The 14,425-nt window shown below is 46.2% G+C and overlaps 2 non-coding genes across 2 annotated transcripts; both read right to left on the reverse strand.

Annotated features, from left to right (window-relative positions):
- Positions 1 to 4,061: 4,061 nt before the first annotated feature.
- trnas-gcu (transfer RNA serine (anticodon GCU)) lies at positions 4,062 to 4,143 on the reverse strand. The gene has a single exon. It is a non-coding gene; the product is annotated as a tRNA-Ser (tRNA).
- Positions 4,144 to 12,896: 8,753 nt separating this feature from the next.
- On the reverse strand, positions 12,897 to 12,978 carry trnas-gcu (transfer RNA serine (anticodon GCU)). Its single transcript has one exon. It is a non-coding gene; the product is annotated as a tRNA-Ser (tRNA).
- Positions 12,979 to 14,425: the final 1,447 nt, after the last annotated feature.

Here is a 14,425-nt window from a genome sequence, read left to right on the forward strand (position 1 = left end):
TTCTTACTTATGTTTGATTGATCGAGGTTGCCATAATCATATGATAAAACAGGGGGGAGATGTTAGGGTTTGCAGAATATCTTCATCGTATGATTATGTTGGAATATAACCTGTAATAATTTAACTAGTGTGTCCTGTCTAGACAAAATTAGTTTACCAAAGTGCTAAGATCATTTCAACTTATTGACTAGCTGCAGAGGAAGCAATCAAAGTTGCTTTGTTTACAGAACGTCGTAAAAGGTCCCCTGCTATGCTTTGATCAGCAGGGGACCGTCTTCACCCTATCCTGTGTGTTCCCAAACCCCCACTTTCAACCCCCACTTTCAACCCCACTCTGTTTCTCTCAATAAATAAGCGCCTGACGAGGCCTGAGTCAGACTTCATTCGACCATCGCTGTGAGCACAGCGACGAGTGAACTCTCCGCCTGCAGGTGCCTAAAATGACTAACTTGACTCCAGTGTGGTTCTTGCAAAATAAGTTAGAGTGAGCAGCACCCTAACACAGCCCGACAAGGAAACATGGGTCCCCCTTCCCATGGGCTCACCACATGTGGGAGGGACGAAAGGGGTCGGGTGCAGTGTAAACTGGGCGGCGGCCAAGGGCAGGAAACTTGGCGGACTGATCCCTGGCTTCAGAAGCTAGCTCTTGGAACATGGAATGTCACCTCTCTGGCTGTAAAGGAGCCCGAGCTGGTGTGCGAGGCAGAAAGGTTCCGACAAGACATGATCGGACTTGCCTCCACACCCATTTGGGTTCCGGTATAAGCTGGCCCTGGACTCTCTTCCACTCTGGAGTTGCTCACGGTGAGAGCAGGTGTGGGTATACTTATTGCCCTTCGGCTGGGCGCCTGAACATTGGAGTTCACCCCGGTCAACAAGAGACAACCCTAACCTACCTGTGTAGGTGGCTACACCAATGTGGCTACGCAGAACGGGAAAACAAGTTCAGGATCCTAACAGCCTGGAGTATGAAGCTCTTCTGTACCTCTTCCCAGAGGGCAGACCTCGAACAAAGAGTGAGCGGGGTGACTCAAATCACTCACAATCGTGGTCGCCTTGCGGGTGAGATGGGAGGTGTAAATGTACTTCAAGGAGGGGAGCGAAGCCGTGTTCACTGTGCGCTGCAGGGCCTACAAGTTGTAGTCAGTGCAGCCGCCACCCCAAACAGCAATACAGCTGGAGAGGACGCTCTCAATGGTGCCGCTGTAAAATGTAGTCATGACGGCCGGAGGAGCGCTCAATCGCCTGAGTTTCCGCAGGAAGTACAGGCGGCGCTGGGCTTTCTTTGCCAGTGATGCGGTGTTGGTGGACCAAGTGAGATCCTCACTGATGTGCACCCCCAGGAACTTGGCGCTGCTCACTCTCTCCACCACAGCACCGTCGATGGTCAGCGGCAACCCACGCCCCTTTAACGTTCTCATGGCGCTCTCAACTACGTCCGCCTTACAATAACACACACAAACACACACACGCACACAAATACACACACAGCAGTGACTCTCCAATACACATCAATACCAAATGATCAGGCGTTGCTTTCCCGCCTTTTCCGGACAGTATAAAACCTTCTTACCTGGAGATGGAGGATGTTGTTACATCTGCTGAAGTGCCATGTGTACTGACCGCCATTAAACAACTCAAGATCTTGCCAATAAAGAACAAACCGTTACCCCACATCTTAGTTTTCCTGACCCAACAACGGACATCATCAACAACACGCAACAGCCGTTGATGGAATCGAACCCGCACTTTCTTAACTGTGAAGCAGACATGCTAACCAGTTCTCCACCGAGCCGCCAAAGAGTATAAATATTACGATATTACATCCCGCCTTCCAACATCGAAGGCGACAGGATCACGGCTCTTAGTGAACTGTACCAGGCTGTCAGTGAACAAGAGACAGCGCACCCTGACGGTTTCACCATCTTCACTGGGGATTTTAATCATGCTAACCTGAAGTCTGTTTTTCCGAGGCTTCACCAGCATGTTAATTTTCCTACGCGTGGCGACAGCTTCCTGGACCGGGTCTACTCTTCGCATAAAGGAGCTTTCAAAGCCGCCCCCCTCTGGAGAGGAGGGACTCGTATGTGAGATTGCTGTTTGTGGACTTCAGTTCTGCCTTCAACACCATTGTGCCACAACGCCTCATCAGCAAACTTGACGCGCTGGGCCTCAGTACCTACCTCTGCAACTGGCTACTGGACTTCCTCTGTCAGAGGCCACAGGTAGTACGTGTTGGCGACAAAATCTCCGCCAGCATCACGCTGAGCACGGGGGCCCCCCAAGGCTGCGTGCTCAGTCCGCTGCTCTTCACCCTCCTGACGCATGACTGCACTGCAACCTACAGCGACAACCGTATCGTGAAGTTTGCTGACGACACGACTCTGGTGGGTCTCATCACCAAGGGAGACGAGACTCAATACAGGCTGGAGGTTGACCTTCTGACCACGTGGTGCAGGGACAACAACCTCCTGCTGAACGTCGACAAGACCAAGGAGATTGTTGTGGACTTCCGGAAGGGTCACACCCAACACCTGCCGCTGACCATCGACGGTGCTGTGGTGGAGAGAGTGAGCAGCGCCAAGTTCCTGGGGGTGCACATCAGTGAGGATCTCTCCTGGTCCACCAACACCGCATCACTGGCAAAGAAAGCCCAGCGCCGCCTGTACTTCCTGCGGAAACTCAGGCGAGCGAGCGCTCCTCCGGCCGTCATGACTGCATTTTACCGCGGCACCATTGAGAGCGTCCTCTCCAGCTGTATTGCTGTTTGGGGTGGCGGCTGCACTGACTACAACTTGAAGGCCCTGCAGCGCATAGTGAACACGGCTGGTAAGATTGCTGGTGCTTCGCTCCCCTCCTTGAAGGACATTTACACCTCCCATCTCACCCGCAAGGCGACCACAATTGTGAGTGATGTGAGTCACCCCGCTCACTCTTTGTTCGAGCTTCTGCCCTCTGGGAAGAGGTACAGAAGCCTGCGCTCCCGCACCACCAGACTCTCAAACAGCTTCGTACTCCAGGCTGTTAGGATCCTGAACTCGCTCCCCCGTTCTGCGTAGCGTCTTGTACTTTTACTGTCTGTACTGTCTGTATGCACACTGGCTCTTATTTGTTGTGTTATCTGTTTATTTATTATTTATTATTACTCTTATTATTTATTGTTTGTGCCTTTTTGTTTATGATGTTTTTTACTTTTGCGCTATGCTTGCTGGCTCCGTTTTGCTCCTCTTATTTATTGTGTTATCTGTTTATTTATTATTTATTCATCACTCTTACTATTGATTGTTTGAATTTTTGCCTTCTTGTTTTTATATTGTGTCGCGTACTTTTATGTCTATCGTGTTATGTGTCTCGTCACCGTGGGATAGAGAAAAACGTAATTTCGGTCTCTTTGTGTGTTGTGACGTGGAGAGATTGACAATAAAGCTGACTTTGACTTTGACTTTGACTAAATACAAACCAGATTACAGATACAATGGAGCCTCGGTTTTCGACCACAATCCGTTCCAGAAGGCTGTTGGAGAACTGAATCGTTCAAATACCGAATCATGTTTTCCCATTACAAATAATGGAAAAAAAAAAAAAAAATTTAAAAACCCCACCTTTTTAAAGTATTTTTTCATTTGTACATTTTTGTCCGATCGCGCAACTGCAGTGCCTAGCCTTATTGTGACAGAGCGGTCGCTAAAATTTAGAAAATATTTTTAAAGTCCTGATGTACTTTCCAAAATTTAAGTGGACCTCAGTGCGCAGGGAGCTTAATTTGGTCCGAGCGCTCACTGTTGCATTGCTTTAGGAGCGTCTTTGTGTTTTACTGGCTTTACTGATCCCACTTGCTTTAGAGGCATGATTAGAGTTGTTGCAATCCTCAGAGTAACGAGAATGTAATAACGAACAGAGTCAGTTGGCATGCGGGTCCTCTAATGAGGTTCGACAATCAAATTTCGTTCGACATCGGGAGCAAAAAATTCTCAAATTTATTCGTTCAAATATTGATTTGTTCGAGAACCGGGACGTTCGAAAGCCGAGGCTCCACTGTAAAACAATGTAACATTAACTTTCGACGAGGATGGGATTTGAACCCATGCGTGCAGAGCACAATGGATTAGCAATCCATCGCCTTAACCTCTCGGCCACCTCGTCTTGCTTATAGAGTGTTGACAACATGTTGTGCCGAGATACTTTGTGTGAAAATCTGACGAGTATGTGATATGAAATGTTGAGTGGAGAGCACAATGGAGTAGCAACCCATCGCCTAAATATCTCAGCGATCGCATCTCATGCATGAGTTGCATGGGCGACATGATATGGCATGTACGGGGTAGTATAAGCTACAAGGTAAAATAATATGATACTTTAGATGTGAAATGAAGAAGAGCTAAGCCACAAAAGAAGTGACACTGTCAGCAAAGAAATTTTTTTTTTCAATGTTGTCTCACCCCAAATCTTTGGGATCATCGGTTCTGCGCAGTTGGATAGTTCCACTAACATTTTAACATCAACATTCTTTCATGGTCTGCCTGGGTATCTCGGCTGATGATCCTAAAGAAAAGAACCTAAATTTCTTGTATGCTATGGCATGACTGTATAGCCTCCGGCCGTCATGACTACATTTTACCGTGGCACCATTGAGAGCTTCCTCTCCAGCTGTATTGCTGTTTGGGGTGGCGGCTGCACTGACTACAACGCTGATCACTCCTAGAATAAACAACCCTATCATCCCAATTTGTTCCGTCCCTGGATCAAACCTGATACCCATCCGTCAGAAACAGCTCCAGAAATCAAAACACTCCACCAGAACCAAAACAATTCGAGCGACCCTGCTCAATATTAAATCATTAGTCAATAAATCACTTCTCATCAATGACCTCGTTACGAGTGATGAATTAGATATCATGTTTCTTACAGAGACCTGGCTTGATCTAGATAACAGAGAATATATTCTTATATATAATGATAATATAATATAATGAATCAACTCCACCTTATTTCAACTGCATTGACGCCCTCAAAATCGGAAAGAGAGGGGAAGGCGTTTTGCTAATCTATTCTGATTTGTTTCAATGTAAACGGACGTCATTTGGAGATTGTCTTTCGTTTGAGTGTCTTGCAGTTGTAATGAAGTCTTCTCCCCCTGTCCTACTTATGGTTGTATCCAGACCCCCAGGTTATGCTAATAACTTCTTTGTCGAATTCTCTGAACTCCTCGCTATAATCTCCTTGGAACATGGCTGTATATCAATAGTAGGTGACTTTAATATTCACATAGACAAACTCAATGATAATAACATCAAAGAACTAAACGACCTCCTTGACACCTTCGACCTATCCCAGCATATCTCTGGACCTACACACAACGGAGGCCATACACTCGATTTATTCATAACCAGAGGTCTTGAGTCATCTTTCCTCTCAGCAGTCGATATTGCCTTATCTGATCACTTCTGCATCTTTATCGAAATGAAGGTCACCCCTATAGCTCTCAGTCAACCACAAACCATTAAAAAGCGGCACTTTAATGAGGCCACTAGTACACTATGGAGGCCTTCTCGCAGGCCCCTACCCTTCCATCAGAATCTGTCAATGACCTCCTAGATAACTTCAACTCTAAAACCCTAAAAGATATCGACGCAGTAGCCCCTCTGAAAACCAAATTAATCTCTGGTAAGAAGAAAGCACCATGGACATACTCTCTCTCTGTAAAAGATAAAAAAAGAGAGCCTAGAAAAGCAGAACGCAAATGGCAAAAAACTAAACTTCACATTCATCATGATATTTACAAAGACAGCCTTAAATCCTATAACCAAGAACTACAAAAATCCAGACAATCTGTCAGGTTTATTTTGATGACTGAATAACTATTAAGAGAAGAGCAACAGCAAACAGACCACAAGTGAGACTGAATATTAAGTCTTTTCTCGCGAGGAGTGCAGTACAGATCCTTCACAACAATCTCACTACACTAATTACCGTTTTTTTTCGTGTATAGTGCGCCAAATTTAACGAATTTATTGTCCTAAAATCTGGGGTGCGCATTATACATGGGTACAAAAAAAATTTAAAAATTTTTTTTAGAAAACAAAACCAACAACAGGACTGACTGACAAAGTCGTGGAACAAAAACACAGGGTGACATTACCAAAGACAGGAACAGAAAGCAAACAGACTGTCATGATTCCTCCCCGGCCACGTCCAGGTTGTCATTGTTTTGTCCGTCTGTGTGCTCATGTCCGTGGATCATGTGGGCTTCTGTCATGTCTTGTCCCCAGTTTTGCTAGGTTGCCATGGTTTCTGTTCGCGTCGCCCCTCCCCTCCTGTGTTCCCTCAATCAGTGTGATCATTCTCACCTGCCTCTCATTTCCAGTCTTGTATTTAAGTCCTGTCTCTGTGTCACTCCCCTGTCGGTTCATTGCGAATGTCACCCGGTCCCTTTGTCTCACATATCGGTCAGTATCTGCTGTTGGTTTGGTGTCAAGTTATGTCTGTTTACCGAGTCTGTCCGTAAGTTCCTGCAATAAACCCTGGTCCAAGCTGCACGTGGTCGCCCTGCTCCATCTTCCACTCCGTTCGTGACAGAATCAACCGACCAACACAGCGACCAGCGCTTGGACCCCCCTCCACCACCAGCTTCCGTTGTCCAAGCCACGCCACCAAGCCACGGCAAGAAACCAAGCCACGGCAAGAAACCAAGCCACGGCAAGAAACCAAGCCACGGCAAGAAACCAAGCCACGCCAAGAAACCAAGCCACGCCAAGAAACCAAGCCACGCCAAGAAACCAAGCCACGCCAAGAAACCAAGCCACGCCAAGAAACCAAGCCACGCCAAGAAACCAAGCCACGCCAAGAAGCCAAACCAAGAAGCCAAACCAAGAAACCAAACCAAGAAACCAAACCAAGAAACCAAACCAAGAAACCAAGCCAAGAAACCAAGCCAAGCCGCCTTCAGCTACGCAGGATCCAGCGGCCGACCCCCGACCCTGTCCCGTCGGCGCGGATGCTCTGGCCGCCACCAGTCCGGGCGGCGTGGATCCAGCGGCTGACTCCCGACCCTGTCCCGACGGCGCGGATGCTACGGCCGCCACCAATCCAGACGGCGTGGATCCAGCGGCCGATTCCCGACCCTGTTCCGACGGCGCGGATGCTACGGCCGCCACCAATCCAGGCGGCGTGGATCAAGCGGCCGACCCCTGACCCAGTCCCGACGGCGCGGATGCTACGGCCGCCACGGATCCAGCGGCCGACCCTCGACCCTGTCGGTCTTCGGAGGCGTGTGCAGGGCGGATGCCTCCCCGTTCCCCGAGTTTCCACCGAGCGCGGTTCTGTCCCTGAGTTGCCATAGTTTGCTTTTCTGTCCCTGAGTTGCCGCCGTTTGCGGCTCTGTTTCCCCCAGTCGCCGCCCGAATGCGGTTCGGTTCCCCAAGTCGCCGCCCGAGTGCGGTTCATGTCCCCCAAGTCGCCGCCCGAGTGCGGGTCATGTCCCCCAAGTCGCCGCCCGTGCGGTTCATGTCCCCCAAGTCGCCGCCCGAGTGCGGTTCATGTCCCCCAAGTCGCCGCCCGAGTGCGGTTCATGTCCCCCAAGCCGCCGCCCGAGTGCGGTTCATGTCCCCCGAGTGCGGTTCATGTCCCCCAAGTCGCCGCCCGAGTGCGGTTCATGTCCCCCAAGTCGCCGCCCGAGTGCGGTTCATGTCCCCCAAAGTGCTGCCAATTGCGCGTCAGGCCCCAGTGTGTGCCGCGAGTGTGGCCCTGGGCCCCTGACCTCCGCTGAGTGCAGTTCTGTTCCCCAAGTTCCTGCCGATTGCGCGTCAGGCCCCCAGTGTGTGCCGCGAGTGTGGCCCTGGGCCCCTGACCTCCGCTGAGTGCAGTTCTGTTCCCCAAGTTCCTGCCGATTGCGCGTCAGGCCCCCAGTGTGTGCCGCGAGTGTGGTCCTGGGCCCCTGACCTCCACTGAGTGCAGTTCTGTTCCCCAAGGTCCTGCCGATTGCGCGTCAGGCCCCCAGTGTGTGCCGCGAGTGTGGCCCTGGGCCCCTGACCTCCGCTGAGTGCAGTTCTGTCCCCCAAGTCGCCCCCGAGTGCGGCTCTCTGCCCCTAATTGCCGCCGCCCAAGTGCGGCTCTCTGCCCCTAGGCGCCGCCCCCCGAGTGCGGCTCTCTGCCCCTAGTCGCCGCCCCCCGAGTGCGGCTCTCTGAACTTGCTGAACTCTGTGTGCTTCTTCCTATATCGCCATATAAGTATATCATCTGCCGTTTTTTACGTTTACCAAAGCAGAAGCCTTTGCGCTTCCCCTTTCCCTTAGCGGTTTCTGCTACACTTGTGGGTAGGCCGAACCCCAAATAAAAAGAGCAAGGATGCAGACAGACTTTAGTGTAGTTTGGGCATTGTAACCTGTCTGTACTGCACTCCTTGCGCAAGCTACGACTCAATATTCTGCCTCACTTGTGGTTTGTCTGCTGATGCTTTTCTCTTAACATTTATACAGTCGGTGAATAAAAACCTGACAAATACCATTCTCCACTCTTGCCCCTCTTTACGTCCATAATTGAATTTCAGTCGATGGACTTTGTCGCTGCACATCTTTTTTTTTTTTAAATTCCAGTAATTCAATCCGCTTCTTGTGTGTATAAAATTTGAAGCGTCTTTTGCATTGCAGCTATGCGGTTTTGTCTGCAAGCTTGTTACCTCTTGACACCTTATCAGTCTCGTGCGTGCCCTGCACACGTGCATATAGCTATTTGTCGTGGCAATTGGACTGCTTCCACAACTAGCTTAGTTGTAGTTTCTTGTAGTTTCTTTTCAATCAGTTTCTCATCGTTTATCACAAGAATCTTAGTAATTTGAACAAAAATCAAAAAGTATGTTTTATTTTACTCAATTGTACGATTTAGAGAATCCATATGTAGTAAAGTATTGTATTACTACATATGATTTCATCTCCATTTAATTTGACACACCTTTCAAAACGCTTCTCAGTGTCCCATTGCACACATGTTTTGCGTGTGTAACTGGTTGTCTCAACCCGTGTTCCACATCCTAATCTTTCCTCCCTCAAGGTGTCAAACCATTCAAGATAAAGATAAAAAACAACAAAATAACCGCCAGTAAATTAATATAATAGTCAATTGTTGTTGTTTCTTAACTTTAACTAACTTAAACACCCTCTTATCCTCAAATGTAAAAACTTGTGTAGTCTTTACACAACCAATTGACTATTTCTTCTAAATTTAGCTTTGAAATGTTGTTATTTAATAATTTTGCTTCATCCAATTCCAGAAAGCAAGTTCTTTCCATCCCTCAAATTTTGTTTCATCAGGGCTAGGCATTAATGCAGTGTGGACCAGTTTCTGCCCACAAAAAAAATCTTGCCTTTCTTTTCTTCTTATTTTTACAAAATTGCTTTTGTTTTGCAGTGCAAATCAGATAGACTACAGTCTAGCAAATTCTTTTGTGCACCTACATTAGCCAATTTTAACACATAACACCGACAGCACACAGACAACACAAAAACTTACAGCAGAGACACAGCTCACAAACAAACAACGCTGCGCAAACGTCATCCTCTATTTTGATGTTTTGGTTATACTTTTGTTTTCTCATCAGTGCCTTTTATCCTTCATGCAAATATTGTCACATCTTCCTCAAGCATCACCCTGCGTCAAATATTCAAAGATTCTCTGAGAAACTCACACTTTCCCTGCTTCGCCCACAGCCACAGCACCCCTCGTGCGAGGGGGGCGCAGCATCAATGTTGATTGGTCACAGGCTGGCCATTTCCTGCAACAATCATGATGCTGGCCCACCGCCCACACGAGCATAGCACAGGCCCAAGCGCATAGCCCCGCCCCGCGACTACGCGCGAGCGCAGGCACGCTTCTCAGTCTCGCCCTCTCAAAGGGCAGGCCAACTTTGCTGTTGCCCCCTTCATCATGTTCACATTCAACATCGTCCACTGTCTTCTACACAACATTTGCTGTCTCTTATTCTCGTCCTATAAAGCCACCGTTCTAGTCACTTTCCAACCAACTTAAACACATCATCGTCTACTTCTCAATTTCCCTATTATTCCTCAACAGCCTCCTGAACAGTCTCCATTACTGATTTCTTCCATAGGACACACATCTCACTCGCACTCATACACACCCATTCATGAGGATCCTCTGCGCACATACACACACACCAGCACAAAAGGATGACGCACAGCATATAGAACACACATCGATCCCACTAACGCACCTTTTTGTTCGTGTTACTTTTCTGATTTATTCTCTATTTCACTTTTAAAAGCTATTTGTAATTATTTTCTATTTATTTAGCAAATTTTAACTTCGATGTTTCTTTATCTTACTTTATCCTTTTAACATTAATATCTCCTTATATTTAAGCTAATTTCTCCTTAATTTTGGCAGCCAGGTTCCCACTTCATTACATGGAAACCTGATCTGATTTGATTTTGGCCTAGTCATAGTGTTTCTGTTAATTTGTGCAGTCACGTGCCATGTGACCGTTTTCTCCGCAATTTCAGCATTTTATTGGAGGTTGCACAACTCCTCTTCCTCGGCCTCTAAAGCCTCCTTTAGACATTGCTCGCCCTCTCTGGCCTTTCTGTCCTCTGCCTGCATTTTGGTAAAAAGTGTCACTATCCTGGTCTACCAGAAAAGTGTGTTTTGAAGCTTTCATTTGTTTTCGTTTTTGTACTGCTTCTAGTTCTCCCTCAAATTTATATTTTTTAACGCATTTATCGAAATCTTTTTTTAATCGGTTGGGATCCTGGCTTTCAATTATTTTCCAGTCTTTGCATTTTAGTTCATGTCGTGGTAGGGACTTTCGCTTACTATTTAAGAGGAGCGCTCAAATGAGATCACTCTCAGTCAAACCGTTCACAAGCATACCACGCGCGTTTTTTAATAACAGAGGAGTCCGCCCCTCCTGCTGCGGAATTTAACTAACATAAAACGTTAGGGGGCTCCACATCCGCCCCTGCGGAATTTAACTGTTTCTAATTGTACTTGATAGGGTCTAAAATTCTCAAGTTTTTTTTTTTTTTTTAATAACAGAGGAGTCCGCCCCTCCTGCTGCGGAATTTAACTAGCTTGAAAGCTAGGGGGCTCCACATCCGCCCCTGCGGAATTTAACTGTTTCTATTTAGTAGAATTAATATTCCTACTCACGGTCTGCTGATTCTCTTCGTCGGAAGATCTCGTCAACCCTCCCGGTGTCCAGCCGGACCGATCGAGACAGTCCCGTCAGAGGGCTTTTGTTTACCTCGGCCAAGGATTGTCACCTGCGTCGAAGAGCCCGCTGGAACCGTTCAGGGCGTGTTGAGATCCCGGACGAGCCCCCAATTTCTGTCAGGTTTATTTCGCTGACTGAATAAGTGAACAGAAGAGCAACAGCAAACAAACCACAAGTGAGACAGAAATATTAAGTCTTTTCTCGCGAGGAGTGCAGTACAGATAGCTTGAGACAATCTCTACACACTGAATATCTGTAGGCACCCCTGCTCTTTTTATTTGAATTTGCCCTACCCACAGTGTGAGACATAACCACTAAAGGGGGGAGGAAAGCATGTGGGCTTTGTCTCGTAAGCAAAAATCACTAGGTGTTTACATACTGATAAGAACATCTGGGAAGAGGAGTTTGAGTGGACTGGATACAGGAGAAAAAACCTTTGACCTCTAGTTAAAACATAGCAAGGGAAGTTTTACAACATTGTGTAGGATGCAACAAGCTAAGTTATTTATTACTCGTTATATACATACATCCCATGGCTGTACACCTTGGGATAGCGTTAAAAAACCACTGCGCTTATCACCCTGCGGGTTTTATATATACAATCCACGCCCCTTTAACGTTCTCATGGCGCTCTCAACTACGTCCGCCTTACAACAACACACACAAACACACGCATACACACACACAAATACACACACACACACAAATACACACACGCAGCAGTGACTCTCCAATACACATCGATACCAAATGATCAGGCGTTGCTTTCCCGCCTTTTCCGGACAGTATAAAACCTTCTTACCTGGAGATGGAGGATGTTTTTACATCTGCTGAAGTGCCATGTGTACTGACCGCCATTAAACAACTCAAGATCTTGCCAATAAAGAACAAACCGTTACCCCACATCTTAGTTTTCCTGACCCAACAACGGACATCATCAACAACACGCAACAGCCGTTGATGGAATCGAACCCGCACTTTCTTAACTGTGAAGCAGACATGCTAACCAGTTCTCCACCGAGCCGCCAAAGAGTATAAATATTACGATATTGAGTTAAATACAAACCAGATTACAGATACAATGGAGCCTCGGTTTTCGACCACAATCCGTTCCAGAAGGCTGTTGGAGAACTGAATCGTTCAAATACCGAATCATGTTTTCCCATTACAAATAATGGAAAAAAAAAAATAATAATTTAAAAACCCCACCTTTTTAAAGTATTTTTTCATTTGTACATTTTTGTCCGATCGCGCAACTGCAGTGCCTAGCCTTATTGTGACAGAGCGGTCGCTAAAATTTAGAAAATATTTTTAAAGTCCTGATGTACTTTCCAAAATTTAAGTGGACCTCAGTGCGCAGGGAGCTTAATTTGGTCCGAGCGCTCACTGTTGCATTGCTTTAGGAGCGTCTTTGTGTTTTACTGGCTTTACTGATCCCACTTGCTTCCTTTAGAGGCATGATTAGAGTTGTTGCAATCCTCAGAGTAACGAGAATGTAATAACGAACAGAGTCAGTTGGCATGCGGGTCCTCTCATGAGGTTCGACAATCAAATTTCGTTCGACATCGGGAGCAAAAAATTCTCGAATTTATTCGTTCAAATATTGATTTGTTCGAGAACCGGGACGTTCGAAAGCCGAGGCTCCACTGTAAAACAATGTAACATTAACTTTCGACGAGGATGGGATTTGAACCCATGCGTGCAGAGCACAATGGATTAGCAATCCATCGCCTTAACCTCTCGGCCACCTCGTCTTGCTTATAGAGTGTTGACAACATGTTGTGCCGAGATACTTTGTGTGAAAATCCGACGAGTATGTGATATGAAATGCTGAGTGGAGAGCACAATGGAGTAGCAACCCATCGCCTAAATATCTCAGCGATCGCATCTCATGCATGAGTTGCATGGGCGACATGATATGGCATGTACGGGGTAGTATAAGCTACAAGGTAAAATAATATGATACTTTAGATGTGAAATGAAGAAGAGCTAAGCCACAAAAGAAGTGACACTGTCAGCAAAGAATTTTTTTTTTTCAATGTTGTCTCACCCCAAATCTTTGGGATCATCGGTTCTGCGCAGTTGGATAGTTCCACTAACATTTTAACATCAACATTCTTTCATGGTCTGCCTGGGTATCTCGGCTGATGATCCTAAAGAAAAGAACCTAAATTTCTTGTATGCTATGGCATGACTGTATAGCCTCCGGCCGTCATGACTACATTTTACCGTGGCACCATTGAGAGCGTCCTCTCCAGCTGTATTGCTGTTTGGGGTGGCGGCTGCACTGACTACAACGCTGATCACTCCTAGAATAAACAACCCTATCATCCCAGTTTGTTCCGTCCCTGGATCAAACCTGATACCCAAATTATCCACATTCACTTTAGATATATTCATCCCATTCTTTAACATCTACAGCGGTTGTTGACAAAGTACACATATAAACATCATACTTTCATGGCAGTCCAGATCTGACACAGCAGATCATCCTGCAAAGGTCAAATTGATCTTTTAAATCGCTACAATGCAGCATAATTGTGTGAAGGCGAAGGCCTTCACACATATGTTATTCTACACCATTCTCTATTATTGTGTGAAGGCGAAGGCCTTCACACATATGTTATTCTACTCCATTTACTTTATTATTATTATTATTGTGTGAAGGCGAAGGCCTTCACACATATGTTATTCTACTTTTTTCACTTTATTGTGTGAAGGCGAAGGCCTTCACACATATGTTATTCTACACCATTCTCTATTATTATTATTGTGTGAAGGCGAAGGCCTTCACACATATGTTATTCTACTCCATTTACTTTATTATTATTATTATTGTGTGAAGGCGAAGGCCTTCACACATATGTTATTCTACTCCATTTACTTTATTGTGTGAAGGCGAAGGCCTTCACACATATGTTATTCTACACCATTCTCTATTATTATTATTATTATTATTATTCTCTTTTATTCTCCACACTTTTTTGTCCACTTTCATCTTCCACATAATTCATCCGATTCACTCCATTCCACTTTCCACGTATTCCAAATATTCACGCGATGAGCGCTTCCATTTTTCTCGTTCCGAAAATTTTCCGATTCCGCAAAATTCCCAAAATTCCGACAAATTTTTCCCCATCCATTCTTAATGGCACATTCGACATTTCACAAAATTTCGTTTTTCACCTCTAACTTCTACAT

The sequence above is a fragment of the Syngnathus typhle genome, linkage group LG18, assembly GCF_033458585.1.
Source record: "Syngnathus typhle isolate RoL2023-S1 ecotype Sweden linkage group LG18, RoL_Styp_1.0, whole genome shotgun sequence".
Classification (NCBI taxonomy): Eukaryota; Metazoa; Chordata; class Actinopteri; order Syngnathiformes; family Syngnathidae; genus Syngnathus; species Syngnathus typhle.